The 11,145-nt window shown below is 41.4% G+C and overlaps 1 long non-coding RNA gene across 1 annotated transcript; it reads left to right on the top strand.

Annotated features, from left to right (window-relative positions):
- Nucleotides 1–875: 875 nt before the first annotated feature.
- On the top strand, nucleotides 876–10,774 carry LOC143685998 (uncharacterized). Its single transcript, XR_013176837.1, has 3 exons — nucleotides 876–1,114; nucleotides 9,120–9,200; nucleotides 9,402–10,774. It is a non-coding gene; the product is annotated as an uncharacterized LOC143685998 (long non-coding RNA).
- The last annotated feature ends 371 nt before the right edge of the window (nucleotides 10,775–11,145 follow it).

The following is an 11,145-nucleotide window of genomic DNA, read 5'->3' on the forward strand; positions in this document are numbered from 1 at the left end:
ACTTTTGAGTAGGAAGTTCCTCCTATGGCTCTCACCAGGCAGGATCTATTTTTAAAGCTACGTCAGGCCCCATAGCATCTCTAGGTCTTCAGTCCTGATAGTAGATATTTATACAAAGACAGGGATGTGTTATAGCTAGCTTTTGGAAAAGTGCTGTGAAGCCAACAATAACCTTCCGGGTGGCTGTTCTTCAATATCATCTTCCTGGGAGGAAGTGCCTCTGGTCTTAGATTACTCCTCCCAGTGCCGTCACATGTGGAGGTAGAGAAATGTCTTTGCCCCTTTCTCAAGTACACCTTTGGCAATGAATCCACTGGGAGGAGAAGAGGTGTCAGGAGAGAGAAGGAGGCAAATTGCCCAATTTGCCAATGTCGTCCTAGTGTACGTCTCTTTAAAACGTGCCTTAGGGAGTATTTCAGATGGCCACCACCTGCTCAGCTTCCCCCAGACACCTTCTGGAGTTTCAGGTGTGTGCCAAGGGATGGGGGAAAGTTGGCTCTTCCCCAAGGTTCCTTTTCTCCTCCATTGGAGATGTCAGAAAGGCCAGAGAGTGATGGCAAAATCCTTGTGCTTTTTAAAATATTCCAGATTTGTAGAAAGGTTGTTTTTCTTAAAGAAATCTCTTGTGTGTCAGAGAAATGCAGCTAGAAGAGAAATGTGCTTTTGATGGTTGAGAATTATCGTTTTAAAGGCTTTGTTTAAGCCGTTCTTAACAAAGCTCAAACATCTGGCTTGTGGTCCCCGTGTGCCAACCTTCAGCTTGAAGGGACTGTGTGAAGATGGCAGGCTTCCAGGCCTGGGGGGAGGGAGGCAAAGCCTGCTGTGAGCCCACCTTGGCTGCCGTGACTTCTGCGGTCACTCCTTGATGGGGCTCCATGGGCAGAGGCAGAGGAAGCAAACCACTTTCCTGCCTATGACTTTATGATAGACATTTTACCAAGATGAATGTATCTGTGCTCATCTTTCAGGGCTTAAAATCTGAAAGAGAATCAGGACATGAGCCTAAGAGAAGCTGGGCTGTGGGAAAAAGGAAGGAAGTTTGTATTTATCCATTGTTTATCCTATGCCAGTTTTCATATCCATTCATGTTCAATCCTTGCAACAACTCCATGAGGTAGGTATTAATATCCTTTCATTCCAAAAAAGGTAACTGATGTTCACAGACGGTATAACTTTCTCAAGTTTACCCAGTTTGCAAGTGGCAGGGTCAGGATTCAATTTCAAGGCTGCTGTCTCCAGAGCCTGTATTTCTTTCCATTGTGTTTGGCCACCTCTCATATGAGTCCTGAAATTTGGCTTCTTAGAGCAACATGCTAGCTTCATCTTCCTAAACTGATGGGGCTATTCCCTGGCTGGGGGAGGGACAGTTGGGTTCTTGTGGCAAGTAACCTCTGGGATGATGCAAAGTACTGTTTCAGGCTGGAATTCCAGCCTTGACAACAAAAGACTGTGTGAGATTGAGCAAGCGAATGGGTTTCTCCAAGCCATAGACTTCTTAAGTGGGGATAAGACTACTCACAGTAAGGATTATAAGAAGAAATGTATATAAAAGCCCATAGCTTGGCAGAGAAGAGAGATTCAGCAAATGCTGGTCTCTTCTTGCCTCTGGTCCAGTGGCAACAGGTTCAGGGCCCAACCTCAGAAGCAGGAGCTGAGGTGCAGAGTCTCCCTAGGAAAGCAAGGAGGGCTTGGATGGGGGATTTGTTCATAGCTCTAGTTAGCTTGAGGGGCTCGGCTCCAGTTATATAAATTGATTGGCTGCATGACTTGTCTTGGGTCAGTAAATGTGGTAGTTAGAGGAGGCCCAGACTCAATACCATGGGGGAAGGGCAATGCAGGGGCCTTTCCATGCATGTATCTTATGTGGTAGAGACCTGGAGTCTGGAAGTCTTCCTCCTGGAAAGGTCCTTCAGAAACCAGCATGTCCAGACCTCATATTTTACAAGTAGGAAAACATAGGCCAGAGAAACAGGAGGGGCTTGCTCCTATGTAGCAAGTAGGAGGCAGAGCTGGCACTCAGCCTCAGCTCTTCAGCCTCTGAAGACACAGCTAGGTGGCAGAGGACAAATGCAGAGTGGGCCAACCTGATGGCACTAGGGCTTTATTTCCTCCAGAAGCTGGTGGTTCCTTTGGTCCAGCAGCCTTTACTGGAAGCCATCAGGGGGCAGCTGAGTGGCTGCACCTCCTGTTGATGTGGTTTTGATTTGTCTGTGAGCAACTGTTCCCTCAGTCTTGTATCACTCTGTGGGTGAAATTTGCCCATTAGTATTTTACACCCAGGGTCTCAGCATTGCCAGGCAATTAGGATGCCCAAGAAATGAATGTCTTGCCACTGCTTCTAAATGTACTCACAGAACTTCCACACCTTTTCTTTTTAATTTTTTTAAAAACATAACAACATACAAACACGAACATTCTTACCATATGATCATTCCATTCTTGGTATATAATCAATAACTCACAATATCATCACATAGTTGTATATTCATCACCATGATCATTTCTTAGAACATTTGCCTCAATTCAGAGAAAGAAATAAAAAGAAAAAAGAAAAAAAAACTCATGCATACCATAACGCTTACCCCTCCCTCTCATTGACTGCTAGTATTTCCATCTACCCAACACATTTTAACCTTTGTTTCCCCTATTTTTTTCTATACCCCTTATCACTCCCTTTCATTGATCACTAGCATTTCAATCTACTAAATTTATTTTAACATTTGTTCCCATTATTTTTAATTCCTATACTTTACTCATCTGTCCATACCGTAGATAAAAGGAGCATCAGACACGAGGTTTTCACAATCACACACATTGAGAAAGCTATATCATTATACAATCATCTTTAAGAAAGATGGCTACTGAAACATAGCTCTATATTTTCAGGCAGTTCCCTCCAGCCTCTCCAACATACCTTAACTAAAAAGGTTATATCTATATAATGTGTAAGAATAACCTCCAGGATAACCTCTTGACTCTTTGAAATCTCTCAGCCATTGGCACTTTATTTTGTCTCATTTTGCTCTTCCCTGTTTTGGTCGAGGTTTTCTCAACCCCTTAATGTTGAGTCCTAGGTCATTCTAGGATTTCTGTCCCATGTTGCCAGGATGGTTTACACCCCTGGGAGTCATGTCTCATGTAGAGGGGTGGGGGCAGTGAGATTGCTTGTTGTGTTGGCTGAGAGAGAGAGAGGCCATATCTGAGCATAAAAGAGGTTCTCTCAGGGTCACTCTTAGACCTAATTTTAAGTAGGCTCAGCCTATCCTTTGCGGGGATAAGTTTTATATGAACAAACCCCAAGATTGAGGGCTCGGACTATTGCTTTGGTTGGCCCCACTGCTTTTGAGAATATCAGAAATTCTCCACAATGGGAAGTTGAATTTTCCCCCTTTCCTGCCATTCCCCCAAGGGGACTTTGTGAATACTTTTTTATTCACTGTTCAAATCTGGGATTTATCAGGGAATCACTCTGGACAAACCTACAAAATCTCACGCCCTACTCAATGTTCCATGTACTTATGGTGTTCAATTAAACTGTCCACATAAGTTATATTAGGAAATGCACTAGACAAAATATAAATTTTGAACCAAATAAATATTTTTTGCTTTAGGCACACATATAAGTCAAAGTTTTAAAATATGACTTACCATCTATTTTCAACACTCTGCAATATTGACATTCCTTTGTTCTTCATGCAAAAATAGTTTTAAATTTGTACATTTAGTCACTATCTGTATACACTCTAGGCATTCCTAGATTATACCATCTCAGTCTTTATCATCTGTCTTTCCTTCTGATTTCATTTGTACCCCAAGCCCTCCTTCCTCTATCATTCTCACATTCATCTTCATTCAGTGTACTAACATTATTGTATTACAGTTAAGTAGTATTGTGCTATCTCTTTCTGAATTTCTACAATCAGTTGTGTGGCACAATCTGTATCCTTTCAGCTCCAGTCACCCAATATCTACCCTTTTTCTATCTCCTAATGGTCCCTGTTCTTAGCTGAAATTCTCCAAGTTCATTCACTAATGTCAGTTCATATCAGTGAGACCATACAGTATTTGTCCTTTTGTTTCTGGCTAATCTCACTCAGCATGTCCTCAAGGTCCATCCATGTTGTTACATACTTCATAACTTTATTCTGTCTTACAGTTGCATAATATTCCATCGTATGCCTATACCACTGTTTGTTTAGCCACTCGCCTGCTGATGGACATTTTGGCTGTTTCCATCTCTTTGCAATTGTAAATAATGCTGTTATAAGCATTAGTGTGCAAATGTCTGTTTGTGTCCTTGCCCTCATGTCCTCTGAGTAGATACCTAGCAATGGTATACCGGGTCATATGGCAAGTCTATATTTAGCTTTTTGACAAACCGCCAAACTGCCTTCCGCAGCAGTTGTACCATTTTACATTTCCACCAACAGTGGATAAGTGTGCCTCTTTCTCCACATCTTCTCCAGCATTTGTCATTTTCTGCTTTATTGATAATGGCCATTCTGTTGGGTGTGAGATGATATCTCATTGGAAACACTACAGATTTTTGAGTGTTGATCTTTTAACCTGCCAGTTTGCTATATTCATTTATTAGCTCTAGTTTTGCTGTGGCTTTTTCAGGATTTTCGACATAGTATCATATCATCTGCAAACAGTGAGTTTTACTTCTTCCTTTCCAATTTTGATGTCTTGCAATTCTTTTTCTTGTCTAATTGCTCTGGCAGAACTTCCAACACAATGTTGAATAACAATGGTGATAGTGGACATCCTTGTCTTGTTCTGATCGTAGGGGGATAGTTTTCAGTTTTTTCACATTGAGGATATTAGCTGGGGGTTTTCCATATATTCACTTATCCTGTTGAGGAAGTTCCCTTCTATTCCTATCCTTTGAAGTGTTTTCAACAAGAAAGGATGTTGAATTTTGTCAAATGCCTTTTCTGCATCAATGGAGATGATCATATGGTTTTTCTGCTTTGATTTGTTGATATGGTGTAGTACATTCATTTATTTGCTTATGTTGAACCATCCTTACATACTTGGGGTGAATCTTACTTGGCCATAGTGTATAATTCTTTTGATCTGCTGCTGACTTGATTTGCAAGAATTTTGTTGAGGATTTTTGCATTTATATTCATTAGGGAGGTTGGTCTATAATTTTCTTTTCTTGTAGTATCTTTGTCTGGCTTTGGTATGAGGGTGATGTTGGCTTCATAGAATGAGTTAGGTAGCCTTCCCTCCTCTTCAATTTTTTTGAAGAGTTTGAGCAGGATTGGTACTAATTCCTTCTTGACTGTTTGGCAGAATTCACATGTGAAGCCATCTAGTCCTGGAGTTTTCTTTTTTGGAAGCTTCTTAATGACTAATTCAATGTCTTCATTTGTGATTGGTTTGCTGAGGTCGTCTATTTCTTCTCGAGTCAATGTTTGTTGTTCATGCCTTTCTAGGAAGTTGTCCATTTCATCTACATTGTCTAGATTATTAGCATACAGTTGTTCATAGTATCCTCTCATTACTTCTTTATTTCTGCTGGGTCAGTCGTTATGTCACCTCCTCCATTTCTGATTTTGTTTATTTGTATCCTCTCTCTTCTTCTTTTTGTCAGCCTCACTAAGGGCCCATCAATCTTATTCATTTTCTCATAGAACCAACTTTTGGTTTTGTTGATTTTCTTGATTGTTTTCATGTTCTCAATTTCATTTATTTCTACACTAATCTTTGTTATTTCTTTCCTTTTGCTTGCTTTGGGGTTAGTTTGCTGTTCTTTCACTAGTTCTTCCAAGTGGACAGTTAATTCCTCGATTTTTACTCTTTTTTTTTTTAAAAAAAATATAAGCATTTAGGGCAATAAATTTCCCTCTTAACACTGCCTTTGCTGTATCCCATAAATTTTGATATGTTGTGTTTTCATTTTCATTTGCCTCAAGATATTTACTGATTTCTCTTGTAATTTCTTCCTTGACCCATTGGCTATTTAAGAGTGTGTTGTTGAGCCTCCATATATTTGTGAATTTTCTGGCACTCTGCCTATTATTGATTTCCAACTTCATTCCTTTATGATCTGAGCAAGTGTTTTGTATGATTTCAATCTTTTGTAATTTACTGATACTTGTTTTATGACCCAGCATATGGTCTATCCTTGAGAATGATCATGAGCACTTGAGAAAAAGGTGTGTCCTGCTTTGTGGGGTGTAATGTTCTATAAATGTCTGTTAAGTCTAGCTCATTTATTGTATTATTTAAATCCTCTGCTTCTTTATTGATCCTCTGTCTAGATGTTCTATTCATTGATGAGAGTGGGGAATTGAAGTCTCCAGGTATTATGGTAGATGTGTCTATTTCTCTTTTCAGTGCTTGCCTCATGTATTTTGGAGCACTCTGGCTCGGTACATAAATATTTATGATTGTTATGTCTGCTTGTTGAATTGTTCCTATTATTAATACATAGTGTCCTTCTTTGTCTCTTTTAATTGTTTAACACTTGAAGTCTAATTTGTTGGATATTAGTATAGCTACTCTTGCTCTTTTCTGATTGTTATTTGGGTAAAATATATTTTCCCAACCATTCACTTTCAACCTATGTTTATCCTTGGGTCTAAGATGCATCTCCTATAGACAGCATATAGATGGGTCCTGTTTTTTAATCCATTCTGCTGGTCTAAGTCTTTTGATTGGGGAGTTTAATCCATTAACAATTAGTGTTATTGCTGTAAGGGGAGTAATTTCTTCTACCATTTTGCCTTTTGGATTTTATATGTCATATCTAATTTTTCTTCTTTTTACCTTACTGTTAGTCTTCATTTCTACACTCTTCTCCACACCTCTCTCGCCTGTCTTTTCCTATTTGTTTCTAGTGCTCCCTTTAATATTTCTTGCAGAGCCAGTGTCTTGGTCACAAATTCTCTTAGTGATTTTTTGTCTGGAAATGTTTTAATTTCCCCCTCATTTTTGAAGGACAATTTTGCTGGATATAGAATTCTTGGTTGGCAGTTTTTCTCTTTCAGTATCTTATTTATGTCATATCACTGTCTTCTCGCCTCAAAAGTTTCTGCTGAGAAATCTACACATAGTCTTATTGGATTTCCCTTGTATGTGATGGATTGCTTTTCTCTTGCTGCTTTCAAGATCCTATCTTTCTCTGTGACATCTGACATTCTGATTAGTAAGTGTCTTGGATTCCATCTATTGGGATCTATTCTATTTGGGGTATGCTGCACTTCTTGGTTGTGTAACTTTAAGTCTTTCATAAGAGTTGCGAAATTTTCAGTGATAATTTCCTCTATTAGTTTTTCTCCTCCTTTTCCCTTCTCTTCTCCTCCACGTGTTGTGGGGGACACCCACAACATGTATATTTGCACACTTCGTGTTGTCATTCAATTCCCTGAGTCCCTGCTCATATTTTTCCATTCTTTTCCCTATATTTTCTTTTGCTTGTTGGATTTCAGATGTCTCATCCTCCAGTTCATTAATCCTATCTTCCACCTTTTGAAATCTAACATTGCAGGTTTCCATTATTTTTTTCATCTCTTCTACTGTGCCTTTCATTCCCATAAGTTCTGTGATTTGTTTTCTCAGACTTTTGATTTCTTCTTTTTGTTCATTGCCTTCTTTATGTCCTCCCTCCATGCATTGATTTGATTTTTGATGAGGTTTTCCATGTGTTTGAACATTCTGAATTAATTGTTTCAACTCCTGTATCTCATTTGAATTGTTGGTTTGTTCCTTTGACTGGGCCATATCTTTAATTTTCCTCATATGATTTGTTATTTTTTGCTGGCATCTAGGCATTTAATTTCTTTAATTAGTTTATTCTGGGGATTTTTTTTCACTTTTTTTACCTAGGATTTTCTTGTTGGATGGCTTTGTTGTCTGTCTATTCTTTGACATTCAGTTCACCTTATTCTAGACTTCTAGCTTAGGTTTTGTTTAACAGATCAGAATTTTTCAGTTCTTGTTTTCTTGTTTTTTTTGCCCTGCCTGTATGGTGCCTCTTTTTTCCCCTTTGGAGGGTCTACTTAGGTGTGATAGACCCCAGTCAGATTTCCCAGCACAAAGTGGCTTTCTTTCAGGAGGCAAGAGTCACCTGCATCAGTTTTCCCTGAGGATGAGACCCAGCAGGTTGTAAAACTATCCTTTGAAGCCTCTGGACTCTGCATTTTTCCTATCTTGCCCAGTATGTGGCAGTTGTCTGCCTACCAGTCCCACCAGCATAAGGTGATGTGGTACCTTTAACTTTAGTAGACTCTCTCTGCTGGGGGCTTGGTTGAGGCAGAGGAGAGGTTGTATGCTGGATTTAATGGCTTCAGTTTTTCAGACCCTGGGATCTGAAATCCTTGAGGGAGGGATTCCACCTGAGCTGGGCCCCACCCCTCTCCTGGGGAAGGCATAGCCTCCAGACAAACTCTCAAACAAGCTTAATTCTGCCTATGCCTGGGACAGTTGGAGCCTGAGAAACTCTGCAGCTGTGTCCAAAGCATAGTCAGGCCATAAAAACACAGCCACAAAAAAGAAAAGAAAAAAAGAATCCTGTTTAGAGTAGGAACCCTGTTCCTCAGGTTTGTCAATCAAGAGCTTAAATTGGTACGTTTCTTTGTGTATCTCCAGGTCCTATGTACACCCTCCTTTCCTTCTGGACCCTGACCCTTTCAAGTATTTTGTGCTGTCCTATCCAAAAAAACCTCTGTTTTTTTTTTTCTTTTTCCATCAGCCCTGGCCCTCTCTGCCTGGGCAAAAACCAACAACCTCAGCTTTTACTCGAGGTTCAGCTGAGCTGGGGGTCTATTTTTAGTAGTTAGAATTTGTTAATTAATTCCACAATTGGAGCTTGGTTGCACTCAGCCCCTGCTGCTAGTAAAGTCTCTTTCCTTACCCCTCTGGGAAGCTGCCTGTGGGGAAGGGGTGCCAGCTGCCACAGCTTGGGGGACTCATGGTTCCGGGTGGGCTTGCCACTGGTCCAGCTTGTCCAGACTGGGGTGTGCTGTGTATCCAGTCACTGGCATGGCCCTAGCGGTTATTCTGTACTGTTCCTGGCTATTTACTAGCTGCTCTGGAGGACGAACTAAATCCCACACCTCGCTAAGCTGCCATCTCCCCAACTTTTCTTGACCCTCATTTTTTTCCAGCTGTAAGATGGACTTTTCTTGGGAAAGGAAATTTGGAGGAATCTCTAAATGGTGCTTTGGAGGCTCTAGAAGTTAAAATAGGTAAATATAGGCCATCTCTGTAATAAGTTGGTCATTTCCCTTTTTTTTCTCCCCAGTTTCCTCAATAAGTGTCCTTCCCTTCCCTTCCATTCCCTTCCTTTCTGTTTCCTTCCCTTCCCTTCCGTTCCCTTCCTTTCTGTTTCCTTCCCTTCCCTTCCCTTCCCTTCCCTCACACCCTCCTTTCTTTCATCATATTTGCAGGTCATCTGAGAGGCATGGTATAGTGGAAAAACCAGGAATGGAAGGTAGAATTCGGTCACAAAAGGAAAGGGTGGATATGTTTGGAGAATTTTTGAGACTCCCAGGAATTGGGAGCACAGGAGAGAACAGAGAGACTGCAGAAAAGATAAAAGTGCTCATCACATCAAAGCCAAGCCCCCAGGGGAGGTAGGTAGAGGGGAATTTAAGATATTAGTTCTTCACTATGCCCAGAGCCATGTAAGTCTGAGGAGACCTCATCTAGGGACTGGGGATTCTTCAGCCATGTTCATAGATATGAGACACTCTCATAGATATGAGAGTCCTTTTATCCAGTTTTATCCCAAGGGACCCAAGTAGCAGTGCTCTTCTAGTTCCTGCTGGCTGGGATGCTCTTTGGAGGTTGTAGCATCTGTGCCCTGATCCTGAGGGAGGAGCATGTCCCATTGAGCTGTGACAGGAGGCATGGCTGTGGTCTAACACCCAAGGCATGGCTGTGCTCCAGCTCCCATGGCAGCCTATTCCAGGTGGGGCTGCCCATGGGATCCTCCAGCTCTGCTCTTGGCACTGTTCCCAGTTTGGGAAACTGCCCTGTCCTTAAGGACTATGTGTAGTTCAAAGACAAGAACTTTGCCATACTAACCTGGGTAGCCCAGACCTTAAGCCTACCTGTGACTGATCAAAGTCAAGGCAGAGGTAGTGTAGAAGAACAGAAAGAATAAGGGTGTTCAAGTCTATCAAATATTAGACTTGAATAGAGGTGTTTCGGCTACTCTTCTTTTCAGCTGTGTGACTGTAGTAGGTCATGTTCCCCTAGAAACAGATCTATGACCAAAATCAGCATGCAGAAGGTTTATGGGGGTGTGCTCTCAGAAAGAATATATATAAGGGAGTGAGGGAAACAAGATGGGGCAGAGGTAGAGGTTGGATAATGATTCAGTTGCAACAGAGACCTCAGGCAATCCTATGGGGAGCTCTGGAGCTAGAGTAGACCCCTTGGAAGTTATTCCAGAATGAGGCAAGGGGTCCAGATCTTTGTTCATTTTCAATGACCAGCCATTGGATGTGGCTTTCCAGAAAGGGGCATAAGCTTGGATGAGGAAGCTTTTAGCTAAGGGTGAGTTCTGAAGAGGAGCCTAGCTCTGAGCCCCCAAAAGTCAATAGTCCTCATAGCTGGAGGATTGAGGGCCTCAGCCCTGAAGGGGGGCCCTGGGCAGCATACCACAGCATCTGCTACTGGAACCTTGAGAAAGAAACTTAGCTGGTATTAGTCAGGGTTCTTGAGAGAAACAGAACCAACAGGAGAGATCTGTAAATATGAGATTTATGAAAGTGTCAAATGCAACCATGGGAATGTAAGAGTCCAAATCTGTAGGGCAAGCTGTGAAGCTGGCAGCTCCAGTGAATTGTCTGGACGAACCCCACAGGAGAAGCTGGCTGGCTGAAGAAGCAGTGAAAGAATCTCTCTTCTCCCATAAAAGCCTTCAAGTGATTGGATTACCTCATTGTGGGAGACACACCTTAGTTGATCGCAGATGTAATTAGCCACAGATGCAATCAACTGACTGATAATTTAATACACCAGCCTTCCAGTTTATCACCCAGCTATGAAGTATCATTGCAGCAAGAGTCAGTCCAGTGCTTGCCTGACCAGACAACGAGGCCAGATCCTAACCGTCACAGTCCGCCCTTGTCAACTTGGCAGCTATACATATCAAATTAAACACGCTTAATTTCCAAATAGAAT

Source organism: Tamandua tetradactyla, chromosome 6, assembly GCF_023851605.1.
Source record: "Tamandua tetradactyla isolate mTamTet1 chromosome 6, mTamTet1.pri, whole genome shotgun sequence".
NCBI classification, from domain to species: Eukaryota; Metazoa; Chordata; class Mammalia; order Pilosa; family Myrmecophagidae; genus Tamandua; species Tamandua tetradactyla.